The sequence below is a fragment of the Battus philenor genome, unplaced genomic scaffold, assembly GCF_028537555.1.
Source record: "Battus philenor isolate CCGP_79_NKW_IND1 unplaced genomic scaffold, ilBatPhil1.0.hap1 SCAF_5, whole genome shotgun sequence".
Lineage (NCBI taxonomy): Eukaryota > Metazoa > Arthropoda > Insecta > Lepidoptera > Papilionidae > Battus > Battus philenor.
The window spans coordinates 506,264-518,901 of record NW_027181715.1 but is presented as its reverse complement, the minus strand read 5'-3'; the positions used below and the strand labels follow the sequence as shown (position 1 = coordinate 518,901).

At 34.4% G+C, this 12,638-nt stretch overlaps 1 protein-coding gene across 2 annotated transcripts in view; it reads left to right on the top strand.

Annotated features, from left to right (window-relative positions):
• Positions 1 to 12,638, top strand: part of LOC137929971 (ecdysone-induced protein 74EF-like) — a 188,403-nt gene that overhangs the window by 50,323 nt on the left and 125,442 nt on the right. The gene's annotated exons all lie outside the window — the stretch shown is intronic.

The following is a 12,638-nucleotide window of genomic DNA, read 5'->3' as shown; positions in this document are numbered from 1 at the left end:
CACATACATGTCGCTATATGTATTGAATAGAATAGCTAATAATATTAATACAAAACAAAACCAAGGATTATCTATTATTCAAATTTTTTTAGGAACTGTTACTGTATGTCAATTTTCTTACAACAAATTGACAAGGTATGATTTTTTTGACACAGTTTAGCTCTGTTTACTCGTCGAAACTTACAGTTCTACCTAGTTTTAAAAAGAGACGTGAAAGTATTTAGCCTAGATCTGTTTATAGAACTAAAATCTAGAGCTTCGGCTATAACTAATTTGAAAGAACGTTGTTTAGTTATTAGATTGCTCAGGCGAATGCTCTATGGTGTGATTGGAGACACCACAGGAGACCTAAGTTACTATCACTTGATTCGCATGTAATAATCAGATTCGGGGTAAGGCCATGTCAACCATTAAGATACCACGGTGATGTGAAGATGACGACATCTTTTCTTGAATATTTCCTGGTTTATGGATTAATGTGTTTCGTGCGAACTCAAGCTAGTCATTTCGTCTGACGTCGGACGGTGTTGTGGCGTCAATCTCGCCACCGGAAGTGAAAGTCCTGACTGAGATTACAAACTTTCCTTGCTAGTGATACGACGGAAAATTTCTATTTCGCGTTGGCAATTCACTGAGAATTATACATATAGGATACAACTATGTTTTTTCGATCAAAAAGACGATATACATTGTGATTAAAAAGTAAAGTAAAATTATCATTTGAAACTCTCGGGTTAAGGAAATCAGTATATTTTTTTTTCCTTGGTTAATAGAACTGTTTATGACATTTGACATTCATTTGGCTCAACCCAAATCATTTTCAAGAATATTTTGTGTCGCAAAAGCGTCAAGTCTCGATTATTGCCAAAATTGCTTCATGTTTTTGAAAAAAAAGCGTCAAAAATTCGACTGATATCTTTCTGCAAATACCGTATTCGCCAGATTTGGCTCACGGCGAACTTAATACCGAATACATTTTATACTAGTGCGCCGTTTAAGCATGCAAAAAAAATAAATAATAAAGGTAGATGAAATAAGTAAATACCATAAAAGACAGATAAAAGAATAATCAAAATGAAAAGGAAAATCACATGATGATAAAAAACACCTTATAGATAATTACTACTATAGTGATATATAAATAAAATCCAATTATCGTGATTCCATCAGCATATCAAGAAACAGCTGTCGAACCTTCACTTTGAATTCGCAACAATTCCTGGTCATTCTTATATCAAGAAGAGCCTGCCAGAGGAGAATAGATTGTATTGCGAAGGTGTGAGTAAAGTCTGTACTAAGGGAGGGACATTTGAGTAGACAATCGCTCGAGGGGCGAGGTGTTTTGTATATACGGGCTACGAACTGTAATTGAGATTATTAGTAGGCAGGTGAAGTGGGAGATGATAGTAAAGAGAAAAGAGTACACGCAAAGAACGACGCTAACAATAAAATAGGCAGCAATTTTTACTTAGAATGGTAGGACGATACATGGTCGAATTTGCGGAGATTGAAAATAAATTGAATGCATATATTCAAAAAGCGGTAGAATTTTTTGAGGTCTGCATTCAGATCAAAGTAGTGCACATCACCATAGTCAATAAAAAGAGAAAGAGTGACAAGCATTGCCTCAGTTTCAAGGAAGAAAGATTTTTACATGGTAAAAAGTACGTAGAAGATCAGAGACTTTCTGGCAAACGTATATAGATAGTAAAATAAACGTCAATTTGTTATAAAGAAATAATTCCAACCATTAATCAGATCGACCTATATTATTTTCGACGAATCGAATGGCAACATTTTCCTGTTATTACGAATTAAAAAAAAGCATGGCCTCTGATTCAGATATTACGCAATTATAGCCAAACGTACGTAACGAGAAAACAGCTACAGTCTAGCGGTCACACAACATTGATTACTATCGTAGGTCAACACTGGCAAATTAAATAATAATAAAAAAATTAAAACAATTCCAACGATTGACAGAAGTTTAATTAATGACATTTGACATGTTTTTTTTTAATTATTACCATTGAACAAAAGTATATTCATTTTAGGTACCTGTGATGTTCTTTCTTTTTAATTTGACTAAAATAGTTATTTTTTTAACCTCACATTAAGATATTTAACCTTTGTGTATACGAAATTTAAATTCTTAATGCAATGGCCTGATTTCAAAACGAATATGCGTTTAAATGAAAATTAGTTTTACTAATCCAAATTGAACAAAACGTCAAAATAGGTGACATAGATTTTTTTTAAATTAACTTTCTAGGGTTAGTAGCAACTCGTATCTTTTTTTCTTTTCTCGAAAATTCTGCTGGTCAATTATGTCGGACTTCTATCGGCTTAAACCCCTGCTCTTCGCATGCTACCGTAGTTTCAACGGCGAATGCTTCTACTCCTTTGGATAGAGCTGAAGTCACCAACCGTTCTCAATAACACTCAAGAAGCAATTACTAGTACCTGGCTCAAAAGTTGATTTCAGCTTGGCGTTAATTTATGGGACACCGTCACACGTCATTTTGATTTTTATATTACGTATTAATTTTATTCTGGATTACTTTTACACTACTGCATTGATTGTATATAATTCACAATTCAATTCCCTGTGTGAACTCGTAAATAAAAAAAATAATCTCTCTTCAACTTCCTGAATTCTGTTACCCAACTTTAATGGACGCATTAGTGTTTTATCGCCTTATTTTAAGCCGGCGCAAAAACAGATTTTCAAGTGGCAAATTTCGTTTATCTCGCCGAAAGAACTTCCACCCCCCGATACCGACAAAAACGCCAGTGAAGTGGCGCTCACATGTGACATTCTTATACAAGTGTGTCTAATTACCGACAAAAAATACACTAAAAAAATTACAGTTAGCTAGCAGGTTGTTATTAAAGTTTGTATTTACAGCTTAATTGTGTTGTGTGCTACCTTAGGCAAAGAGCTAAACGCGCATAACCTTTCTTTTGTTGGTGAAGAGGAGGAATCTTTTAGATACGTTACCCTGCCCTCTGAGAGAAAAACAACGCTATTATGGACTTCGCAAAAGTTGAAGTTTAATACAGACTTCGTACTGCCAGATGTTATTGACTTGTAAGAATAAGTTAATGTAATTACGTAAATACGTATTTTAAAGTTACTTTATATAGATTGATAGAAAATAGGTGTAAAAAGTTTACAGGTTTTTACTGGCAAATGAACTATGGTGAATGAACGATGGTGTATGTTAATTATTTGCTTCCTTCAAAGCTAGTACAACAATAACCAAACATCCTGTGTTATATCTGGTATAGGTATCGCATGATTTAGGTTTTTCCCCATTTACATTTTTAATTCTAGAAATTAAAACGCACTTTGCATCCAACCTTTGACCAGACGTTGCATGCGGTCAAAATATTTAACTTCGTCATTTTAATGCGTACTCACTGTACTGTACATCACTGTATCTACGTCAGTATTTACATTCAAATGTGTATGACGTGATTTCTTTCTAGGGAATAGTGAATAGGGCTGGTGGGTTTTACCAGCGAAGGCATCACCACTTGCCATCAGATTGGATCGAGGAGAAGCTAAAATCATTATTATAAAATTTTTCGCTTGTGTTATTTGATACGTATTGCCAATTTAATTGACAATATTATAATCGTAAGCGATATATTCTGTCTTTTAAAAAAAACTAGAAGTAGAATCAACGGTATTATCGCAAATATCGAGTACGAAACTTAGGCGCCGAGGAAAAACAGAACCTATATAAATGTTCACACTGTTCTTATAATATACGGACAAAATTGCACATAAACATTTAGACATAAATGTAAACACTTAAATAGGTCAAAAGGAAAACTCTGCGGAACATTCCGCATTGGTAGCGAATGTCCTCAAGGTCTGCACATTCGTGGTATTGTTAAAATAACATGGAAATCTATGTGGGGCGGCCGGTCAAGGCGACGGCGATCGCCCCAATTAACAGGTGACGCGACATCAATGCTATGACGTATATACTATGACGGAGTTCTCTGGAATCAATGTACTGAGCAGTTTGAATATATGATGAAATAACTCGATTTTTGTTTTCTCTTTCTATTATTTATCATCATGCTGGCAGATATCAGGCTTCCCCAAAGATCGTCACGATGTCTTGCACTGCCCGTGTTCAGCGATTTCACGCTACTTTAATTATGTCTTCAATCCACCTGCTGATAGGCATCTATCGACTTATGATTACTCTAGAACCTTTCAGTCCTAACAGTCGTCCTCTCTTACTCTTTGTTGATGAATTTAACTAAATAAAGAAAATTAAAGCAAAATTAACCTAAAATAGGAATGTTGAAAAAGACAATAACGTTTTGCACTTTTAGTAAAATTCTCCAAGTCGAATATCTCATGTAATACCCCGATTGGAGATTTTTTTTGAGTTCACGAGGTTTTTATAAACAGGACTAAATCTAGCAACATGTACAAGACATTTGTAGCATCACATCTAAGACGACACTCTCGAGGGATCATTTGTGCTTACTATAAAGATTATTAGTCTAAGCGCCATTAGTGTTTTAGATAAAGTTGCAAATGACGAAAGACTAAAAATTTTTGACAGTGATCAAAAAATACAATCCCCACAAGAAATACTCTTAATTTTTTAAGAGAAGATAATATTTTAGCACTAATGAAAACGTTGGAGAAAAACCACTCATCATTTTTCACAAGTATATGGACGACAATTCATCTAGTGTTTAATGCACGTGTTTTGTATTTTAAAATTTGTCGGACTCATAATATTTTATTTTAAAAAGTTTCAGATGTAAAAGTTTTAAGTGGGTGAATGTATAGCTTATTTTCTATCAATTAATATAAACTACACCTTATCAAAAATCAATAGTTTCAAAAATAATAAATATAGTAATGATAATGTCGAAAGAAAAAGCGTTTTCGAAATTCAAATGACATATTATCTGTTCCATCTGACTTTTTACTGTCTGTAATTTTTGGCCTATTGTATTCCAATATTATTACAATACAAATAATAAATTCTTGTAACGTATTTTAGAGCAATTATTATATACAGGGTGATTGGAAATAATTATTTCATTCACCCCTTTACAGTTTCCACTAATAGCCAATGATGTAAACAGTATACATCTATCATCTATATAGGTTAACAAGCACAGATGCCTTACATGGTAGGTCCCAGGAATCTAAAATAAGGAATACTGCTATATCTTGACAAAAGGAAAGATATTTTGTTCCAAAAGAATGCGTACATGGTATTTTTTTGGAACTATATTCCACAAGCATTAGCGTCCGTGCCATTGTTTTTATAATTACATTCAATATTTCCGAAAAAAAAATTTTTACTCACATTTTTGAATGTTAGTGTTTAAGACTCTTAAACAATTTACTAACTTAGATCGTAAACTATTTAAACCTAAGTTGAAGTCAACTAATTATAATGGTAATTTTGCTTAGAATTGTTTGTTTTGAACTACGCCATTGCAATGTTCAGTTTTTAAAAGTGTTGTGTTAAAGTTTAAAAACTGCGTACAAGGGAAGACGCCGGCAAACCTACTGTTTGGCAGGTAATAACAGGTCACCTAGACGGTTGCAAGAGACGTGATATCAGTCAATGAATAATACATGCCCAATTGTCCAGTTTATCCTGAACGTGACGTATGTTTTGCAAGGACAATGTTTATTAGAACAACAACAATTCGGCATTTCGCAACGCGCCTTGTTTTAAATTCAACTCGTCTCCAAAACGTCGCCGAATCGCCTGTCTCTTTCCTTGACGTTTGTTAGTGTTTATATATCTTTGTAACGGTGAATTCTTTAGTATTTCATTTTTTATTTCATTCTTCAGTATCACTTATAAATATCTGATGGCATTTCTAATCCCATCAGGTTTGGGGGACTTCTTGTTCCCTCTGCTTTGTTTGGTGCAAGGACTTCATAATTATGGGTAAAATAATTGTTTTCAGCTTTGTATATTTATTAATCTTTCTCCTTCATTTCTACACAATTTCCTTTTCATTTTTCTTATACCCTTCAGATTTTCTCTTGTTCTTCGCGTTCTAATGTTCTTTCACACCTTCGACTACATTCCTAACCTCATCGGGTTTGAATTAACAGAGCAGTAAAGTCGCTTAGTGTAAGTACAATACCTTTTCACCTTAGCAAGCTCTAGGGCTCCTTCAGAAATCTCAACTCAGACTGATGTGTTTCTTATTTCGCCGGATTATGAAACCGTCGTGGGGTATCGGTCGCTAGGTATAAATCTTCCAGGCAAAAACTCCATGGAGTGTCTTTGCGCAAGAGCCTTAGACCTCAAAAATCATAAATTTTTTCGGTTCATCCGAGTAATTATTTCAATAAAAGAGATATTGTTACATTACTGATTGTGATAATAAAAATCTAATTAGTTATGGCTCGAAATTCAAATTATTAAATAAGGGAAAGTAAAAAGATATTATTTTAAACGCTCTATTTTCAAATTACTCAATCAACACAGATGGTATTTTGAAAAATAGCTCTCTCTTATATATTAAATTAATAAAACAATTTAGAAAGATGACATAAAACATATATAGAAAAAATGCTCAGCACATTTCTTTACGTCAATTGTCCGAATCAGGTAAAATTGTAGTATATAGCGGCCCGAGCGCAAGTCAGGTAAAAGAAATTTCAGTTCTTTCTTTGAATAAATCCGTCTATTTATTTTTAAAGTTTTCATTGAAGTAATTTAAAAAGAACACATTATAATTTCTGATATCTATATATATTTTTCTATCGGTATAGTAGTTTATATAAAAATCTTATTAATTCGTATATTAGCAAATCAATTCTCAAAAGAAAAACAATTTCACTGATAAAAAAATCATAATTTTGACAAGTTTTGACGCAGCTTATCAGGCGCGTCGATAGATGGCGCTAGTTCACTAACAACGGGTCGAATCCTGACCTGCCTCAACCGAAGTAAAGTGGCTTTACTTTGTACATGTTGATACAGATTGCATGCAACCGTCGCGCTGCAATAACATACCCTGCACTTTAGAATTCAATTCCGCCATTCCCTTGACCTGGTCAATAAAATGATAAACGATTAATGAACTAATATATGCACAGAAGCGAGATCGCACCGGCATTTTGACAAATTTTTTTTGGCGTAGAGAAGAAAAGAATATTTGTAGCGCAGTTCTTCTGCGTCTTTTATCATTAAATGGTTTACATAATAGGACAATCGTGACCAATCTAGCCAAAATTCGCGCACTAAAATCGAGATGCTAATCGCATATCAAGTGACAGTCCAAGACGACATCCAGCCTCAGTTCATGAAGTGATTTGGCGCATAGTTCTCATTAGAATTTAACTGCCTTTTAGTATAGAGAAAAAATTAATTTGACCGAGTTTGATTCCCGTTTGTAGTTCTCGAGCCTGCTTACAGTTAGTAGGCTTAGATCTAGTTTATTTTTCCTGTTCTAATTTGTTACGTTAGGGTGTTTTGCTTGCAATGTATTTTTTCCTCACGTATATTTTAAAGCGACATTTACGTAAATTTCCTTTGATAATCATGTAAGATATCAGAGAGTTAAAGAAAGCAGTCGGATTTTCTTTTAATGTTACGGATTACATATATGTAGGTTTTTTTTAAAAATCCGCTCATTTTGCCATAAGCATCCGCAATCCGAGCAAAGGCGCGTGCGTCACGCGGCTTCTGTGTGTGCGTCGCTTACGTGTGTGCGTGAGCCGTGACCCGGTTTTCGCTGCGCGGGCGCAACTCCTGTGTAACGCTCGGTTGTGTGCGTGACATGGGTGTTATGTCACCCGAGATGCGGCCGCGACACGAGCGCCCTCACACTCGGCTTACTCTATTTCAGTTTATCGTAAATAAACGTGGAAAGTTCTAGATACATACATTGCGCGCATGCATAATAATTGAATTTCAGTGTAGGTTGAATACGGCAATGTGTCGTACGGAAAGGTCGGGTTACGTGTTTAAAAAGTTTCGTAAATTATCTTCATATGGACTTAAATATGATCAACTATTTAATCATACGAACTTAAATGTATTAATTGGATAGCTAATAATAACAATTGCTTATTTATTTTACTAAAACCTTATTTTTAAGGATTACCCTTACCATAAAATAGAGACGCGCTTCAAAAAGAGATGTGACGGAATAAGTAGGAAAAAGAATAAGAAAAAATACCTAAGATCACGTTCTTAAGAATAGAAATCTTGTACAAGAAAACACCAGTAGAAGAATCCTAGTTCTTTACAACTCTGTTTACTGGTTGTAGCAGAGATATTATACAAGAATCTTAATTAAAGCGAACATAGAAGCAGAAAATAAATTTAATTAGTGTTGACGTGAAAATTTAACTTTCGCTCTGAGATGGGATAGACCTCCCGCGACCCAGAATATATCGTGAATTCAGATATACGTCAATAATGAAATAGTTTTTAGATTTGGACGTGTAATGCACCAGAATTCCGCACTGTGAGTCTGTGAGTAGTAAATATAAAGGTGCCGATAGTGCACGCAACAGCGCGGTCGCCTTGGAGACCAGTTAGCGGAGCAGCGCCCGGCCTAGACCGGCGCTTTGTACCTTAAGCCCTCTCCACACACAACTTCAGTCTTAAGACCCCTTCACACTAGACTCGATTTTTTTTGCTAATTTACATAAATTGAAAGGCTTGACTATTCATAGTATGTTCCATAAGGCTATTACACCTACCCCACAATGGAACATACTACAAAATTAATATATATACATGTATAAATACATATATGCATGTGTATATATGTATGTATATATATATATATATATATATATATATATATATATAACCACGAAGGATGTATAAAGAATTTTTCAAGTGACAATACTGTTTTGCAATGAATTTATCTTACTTGTATATTAATAAATTTGGTGAAAGTGATAATGAAAAACCGGTCGCGTATTGTAAGTTGAAGCATTCCATTATTTAACGGATACATTTTATTCCAGCTTCAATCAAATTCGGATTTTCTGTAATACTCCTTTTAATATACTTAGATCATCACTGCAAAATGATATAAAGCCGAAAATAAATTGATTAAATAAAAGTTAACTGTCGATTTCGGATATACAACGGTAACCAACTGTCGATTCCGAAGATATATCAAAATTGAATGAAAATTCCTATCCTTATATGCGATACATTTCAAAATAGATTCAATAGACTACTAACACCATCTAGTGTCCAGTACACGAATTAAATATACTTTAAATTTAAATTGAGAACAGAAAATTTAAATTGCGGCAATTTATACCTGTATATAATAAAGATAGTACACATAAAATAACATTAGACATTAATATCACTAAAAAGGTCACCGAAAGTATCCAAAACTAAGCAGGTGATTTATTATAAACTTATAGGCTTCCGATATTTTAAGAGTAAAAAATAATTTATACATAAAATTGGATTGTCTGTTTGTAATACTAAAATAACCGCTATTACTACATGCATATGAATATACGGCACATGTATCAAAATTACAAGTTTTTTAATTTATATTTCGGAAATGACAGGTTCGATTATAACGGGATATACTGGCGGGTAACGGATGTATTAAGAAGTAATTAGGCTACTTTTATTTTAAACAAATTCTTATACGAAAATAACACTTTAATAGACTAAATATTTTTTGTTAAATGCCTCACAGGCATAGCTAGTTCAATATACCAGAATTTTGCTAAAAATTTGATTAGTAAATTATTTTATAAACTTATAAGATACAGGAATAGGAATGATTATTCAGATTATAGTTTTGTACTTATCAAAGCACCTCAAGATTTTGTATTTAAAAATGTCGTGAAACATCGCACTGCTTAGGTGAATGTCCTTTTTGTATCGCACTTGGTGCCTTACTAGCACCTCGTAAAACGCACATATGCATTATAACAATTGTAAATATGGCTTCGCACTTTGCAACTTTGTTTGCCGCATCAATTGTTTGTTCTATATTGTCCGAACTGTTTACGACGACTTAGCTCATTTATTTTCTTCTTAGAACTATGATTTACTGTATAGAAAATTATAACAAATCCTAGATGTGTCAATTGAGAATTTATGTTACAAATATGATATAACATATGTATAGTTTAATCTTTCGATAAGTTTTCTATCGAATTAAATCCAGGCCGTTATTTTTTTTCTTCTTTTCAGCAGATCGACTCCCAGTACAAGGCATAGGTATTCCTCAAAGATCGGCACTATGATTGATCTATTATATCTATGTCATCGGTTCTATCTAGTGGGGTATCTACCCGTGCTGCATCTATCATCTGTTTTTTATTAGGATTTATATTCCACAGATATTAGCATCTGTGCTTTTGATTTTCATTTACGTTTAATAACTTAGAATTTTTTTTTGCTCAATGTTTTACATGTTACAATGTCTCTTAAATAAATCTTAAGTAAACTATTCAAAACTAAGTTTAAGTTATTTGATTATTATGACTATATCTTTTAAAAATTGGCGGTCTTAACGTTGCTCTAACAATGTTCAGTTTTATCGCAACTACCGAACGTGGTCTTCACTCGACAACCTTTCAGTTCCTACTGCCATTGGCAATTAATCTCAGTGTATTCGCAAAAATTATATCCATGCGTTTATATTTTTATTAATTTTATTTATTATATTTATATGTATTTTATCAATAAATCTTTGTATTGTGTTGCGAAGCAGTAACGTTTTAAGTCAACAAATAATTGAGTCCCATATATAAAATCAACGCTGTGTTACGGTTTAAGCTGTACTGCAATACATAGGTGAGATAGGATACCCATTATCGGTTATTCTATAATATTTTGCCCATCTTAATTTTAGCTAAGCCAGCTATAAAATCTTATTTATTTCTATGAAGAAGACAGTGATCGCTGTTCTTGTATATGTTATGTAATTTGTCATTTTAGCCTATAGAAATCCACTAGTGACACCATAGAATCTATCATGAAAGACAACTAACTTCATTCCTTTATAAATAGGCATTGGCGTAAGTTCGTACTATTTTCTATGAGATAAGTTAAAACAAGCATACCCTCGTATGTCATTTCAGTCATAGACGCCGACTGCAAGGTATAAGTCTCTCCCTAAGATATCTACGGGGGGATACGGTGTCTTCGCTGTGAACTTGTTTGAGAGCAGTGGCATACCCTCTTATGTTATTTCAATCTAAGATATCTACGGGGGGATACGGTATCTTCGCTATAAACTTATTTGTTAGCAGTGGCAATACGAAATAATTAATGCACAAAGTGTGAATTATATACTCCGCGAACAACCATTGCAAGAATCAGTCGTCTACCGCCGGGCTACCACTGCACGTTTATGTAATTGCTTTTAAAGTTTTCTAAGAACTGCAATTTGTAATTTAATGCACTACAACGCAGAAACAAACACACATTTCATTTTTTATTTAAAAACTATAATATAGTAACCATAGCTTCCCGTCAAATTAACAAGAGAGCGTCTTACATATGGTCATACAATGTTAGTAGTAAAATTATACGAAAAAAAAAAATTAAAAATATGCCGATAAGGAGCAAGTGCCGTGTGCAGGGCCCGCTTTGCGTAGCCGCACAGCTCCTTGGGCCAGAGCGTCAACCCTATCCGTGTCAATGACAACGCCGCACGCACACGCGCGCAGGTCACACACACTCGCGCACAAGTGGCACACATCCTGATCGCTGCACGCATGCAGTCGCTGATTGCTCGAGATGTATCGGCCAGGTGTAGGGTGACCATATCTGTGAAAATAAAAGTGAGAATATTTATTGGAATCAGGCGTCACCTCGCGGAAGTCCATCCCAAGCAAAAACTCTGAAAGACTCTGTGTTTGGCAGTAATCGGTGTAACATAACTCCTGAGGATGCCCCGTGGAGGGGTGAAACACGTGTTGAGTGATTTGGTGGTGGCGGTTGTGTGATTCGCATTGTTTGCCGCATACGCATTTATCAGCGGGCTGGCGGGCGGTGCATTTCATTGCACGACTACCACTGCATGTGCGGAAGTGGCTAAATATTGGTCCTTTTCTTGCTTAAAAGTGAGAAAGCTAATTTTCGCGTTACCTCTCTATCACGTGCACACTTATTACAATGTAACATATGAGCTTGAATATTCAGTGTGTTCTTGGTGACTTACGCTAAGTGATTGTGCTTTACAACTTCACCATCTGCTTAGAGAGTCTAGTAGCGCTTTCACGTACGAAGCACTCACCTTAAAGAATACTGCTGTGAAAGACGATGGAGGCAAGACCTAAAGTAAATAGATCCCCGGTACAACCTAACTGTCGGGAACTTTGGGACAACGAATTAGAATTAGGTTAGAGAAGGTCATGTAACATAAGATTGATTTGCAACGGTGGTCTGTACTGTTATGTGGGGAAATATAGAATTTATTTTCTTTTCCATTTTGAATCTTTTGTGTGATTCCTTGTGTAGTACATCAAGAAAAGAATGCTGGAAGAGCCTAATTTGATAGTAATGGTGCTTTAAAAGCATCCTCATCTCAAAATTCATTCTTCGAAATGTTTTTATTGTTTTTATTAATAAATAGAAAATACAAAATATTTATGTCATATCTATACCAATACAAAC